Source organism: Pteropus vampyrus, unplaced genomic scaffold (genome assembly GCF_000151845.1).
Source record: "Pteropus vampyrus isolate Shadow unplaced genomic scaffold, Pvam_2.0 Scaffold304, whole genome shotgun sequence".
NCBI lineage: Eukaryota > Metazoa > Chordata > Mammalia > Chiroptera > Pteropodidae > Pteropus > Pteropus vampyrus.
The window spans coordinates 811975-815471 of NW_011889085.1; the positions used below are offsets into that span (position 1 = coordinate 811975).

General features: G+C 60.4%; 1 protein-coding gene across 1 annotated transcript in view; it reads right to left on the reverse strand.

The window, feature by feature from the left end:
* RGS5 (regulator of G protein signaling 5) overlaps positions 1-3497 on the reverse strand; it is a 27076-nt gene that overhangs the window by 18202 nt on the left and 5377 nt on the right. The window lies entirely within an intron of this gene.

A 3497-nucleotide genomic window follows, 5' to 3' on the forward strand; every position in this document is an offset into this window, starting at 1 on the left:
CTCTCTGTGGCCGAGGCCACCTGGGGCCATGTCATGGCAGACCGGGCTCAGTGAGCACAGCACCGGGGCTGGAACGAGCTCCCAGCGGAGGAAGCAGAAATAAAACCCGAGACTCTGTCTCAGGCTCTGCCAGGCTCGCTCTGCGAGTCGCTCGGATTATCCGTTTAGTTTCTTGCTCGTTTGTCTGCCCAGAAGTTGGGGCCGATGAGCTCGACATCCCGGCACTCGTGGTCCCGCCCCGCCTGCTGTGTGGAGCTTCGGCCAGGAGCTCGGGCCCCAACACCCCATCTGCTCTGCAAGAACGTCATCCACTCATGGGCCCTGCCGGCGCAGACGCCCCCACGTCCCCATGCAGAAGGGGCACCTGTCCCGGCCTCGGCCCTGACCTGACGGCCGACTCGGCCTCGTTCCGAGAACGGCCGCTCCGGACCCGGTCCCGCGCGCTCGGCCTTCAGCGCCTCTGCTTCTCCAGGGTTTTGCCTTGTTTTTCCTCTCTCCACTCTGTTCCCTTTTTCTCTTTTGCTCCGTTTGAGCCCTCGGCTTTCGTGAGAGGCAGAGGGACACGTGAGCGTGATGGCCTGGTGGACAGGAAGGGGACGTGAAGTAATGCGGACATGGACAGGAAGGGGACGTGAAGTAACGCGGACAGGGAGGAGGTGTGTGTCCTCAGTTTCACTCATCGTCGCCGACTTAGCCAGTGACCACGTCTGCTGTGCTGTCGGTTCCCGGCCAACGGCCGACACGCACGAGCGTACCGATGTCTCAAACTGCTAGACAACCTCCCGCAGCCGTCCAGGGCACGGTGTCCAGAGGGTGGCGAGACACTGGGCCGGGGCTTCTCGGAGGAGGCAAAGGTGGACGAGGACGAGCAGAGGGGCAGGTGCACGCGAGGGGCGTGGGGGTGGCGAAGGAAGGCCCGTACGGCACCCAGCCCACAGCAGATCCAGTATGAAACACAAACGAGGTGCCCTCGCTGTGAAGAGGGGGCGCCCTGTCTTAGGCACCCAACATGCTTCAGGATTTTCTGTGGCCAGCTCATCAACATACACGTATAGGTTAGCGGTCAGTGCTGAGGGCGCCGCGTGGCATGGAATCGCGCTCTGTAATGTTACGCGTTCTCGCGACTGCTCCGTTGCATCTGTCCGCTGATCCTCATCACAGCGCCCTGCACTGAGTGCTGCTTAGTAAACGTTTACTGAACGGGTCAATGTATAGAACAGGATGGGATGGGTGCAACGGAACAGGACGAGTCAGAAAGATCTGTCTGACACACAGAATGAGTTCCTCTCCACCGGAGGATGATGCAGCTCGTTCCGAAGGCACAGAGCTGGCTGCTGGGGACACCTGCCACAGGATGGCACAGACTGTGACCCCCGAGGCCTCACTGCCACCAGCAGAGCCCAGGGCTCCGCTGTCACACCCCCCGCCCTGTGCTGCTATTTAAAAATGAAAATCTAAAATAAGAGTACTATTTTTCCAAGCACTGGCGTCCCCCTACACAAGGGTTCCCATGGAAGCCGAGCTATTTCCCATGCTTCCGTGGCCTGGCCTGACATGCTCATCACTCAGGGCAGGTCACGGGGGGGGGGGGGGGGGGAGAAAAAAAAGGGCAGACCGGACAGAAGCGGTCTAGTCCCCTTTGACCTTCAGTTCCCTGTCTCATTCAAAGACTGTTGGCAGGATTTCTGGATCTTGGTGATTCGGTTTGGAAGCTGGACGACGAATAGTGTGGGAACATGGTCCCCAAGTTGAGGAAGACGGAAGTGGACATTTGTCTTGGGTTCCAGAGTCGGAGGGCCTGGGGTGCCCCTGTGCTGCCCTGCTCAGAGGGGACCACGGTCAGTGTCCAGCTGTGCGTGGCCCCCACGCCGCTCAGATTACGAAAGGAGGAAATGACAGCGGAGATGCAGGCGCTGTGGCGGGCAGGAGGAGAGAGACCTAATTAACGTCGGCCCGCATCACGCCACCTAACGACACAGCGGTTCCGGGACACGATGTGTCCGCGCGCGCCAGCCCAGGCAACAGATACAAACACCAGGCCTCCCACAGTCAGGACGCCTGGGCAGCGCTCATTCCCACCTAATTAGTAAAAGGGTCTGCTGCTGAGCAAAGTGACGACGTGACGAGGAGCAACACGAGGGCTGTTTTCTGGCCTGAGGACAGAATTAGATTTCAAACCCTCTTTTCTCCTGTCCGACCTCCTGTAACAGCACCCGTTATTCTCGAAATGTCTGTTTTCTACTTGCTGGCTCATGTGCTCGTCTCCACGTTCGCTCACCTACCAGACTCACAGCAAGCACTGCGTCGGGCCTGCCCTAGAGTCGGGTTTCACAAAATTACGAAGGCAGTTTCTGGCCTCGAGTCGCTTCCGTCCGTAAAGACCCGTATGCATCACCTGCTGGGGTGCAGCTACAATGGTGGAACGAACCCTTGACTCAAGGACAGCACCCGGGGACCCAGGGACGTGGGGACACGGGGGTGCTATTGCGCCCCGGGCCGGACACAGAGCTCATTGGTGCCACTTTGCTGGTGATAACGCCCCGCCTTGCAGGGCGGAGATCAGAACTAAGCGAGATAACATCAAATAGCATCAAAACCTGGCTGAAGGTGAACTGAGGTGAGGAGGGACAGGAGCCGGTGACACCGTGGTCAGGGTGAGACCAAAGACACGCGGGCACCAGCTGTGCGGATGACACACGCGTCCCATGGTCCGAGTGCGCCGGACAGGCTGCAGCGAAGGCCCGGTCCTGGCCCGGTCTGGGGCCACGTGCCCTCATGCAGCGGGAACTCGCAGTCACTGTGACTGCACAGCCCCCACGCAGGGTCACGCGGCCGGAAGCCGTTTTCACTGATTGCTGCTTCCAGCCTCAGTTCCCTGGCTTTCCCAGAGGATGTGGGATGAGATGCAAAGTTGGGAGAAAAATGCCATCTTTCCCCAAAATACATGGCCTCCAGAAGGGAACAGTATGGCAGCGGGGCTGAGGGTGTGCAGAGGGTCAGTCACTGACCCGTCAGCTTTTGCGGGCTCGATCATGGGGCTGGAGAGGGCGGCCGGTGTGACTCGCCCTCGGCTGGTGAGTGAGGCCAGGGTTCCCGCTAGCACCCTAGACGCCACCCAGCGCCTCGTCCACGTTTATGCAGCCTTCGGCTCGTGTCGAACGTCTGTGCTCTACACATACGAGCGACAGAAGACGACCAAGAGCAGACAGCCTGCTGATCAGGGGGTTCAGAGACCCTCGACCCACCTTGGCGTGACCCCATTTTGTGTGGTCCTCGGACCTGGGTGGGGACTTGGGGACACCCTCTCAGCCTTGGGGGTGGGGTGGCTGCAGGTGAAGAGGACGGGGGCCCCTCATTCCTGGGAGCTGAGAGGACAGAGGGGACTGTGCCCCAGCCGCTCCCAGCGTGGGCGCCATGCGCTGGACGCAGGGGGAGCTTCGTGGACACGATGTGACACAGGCAAGGCCGTGGGGACTCCGCGGGAGGCCGTCTGCAGT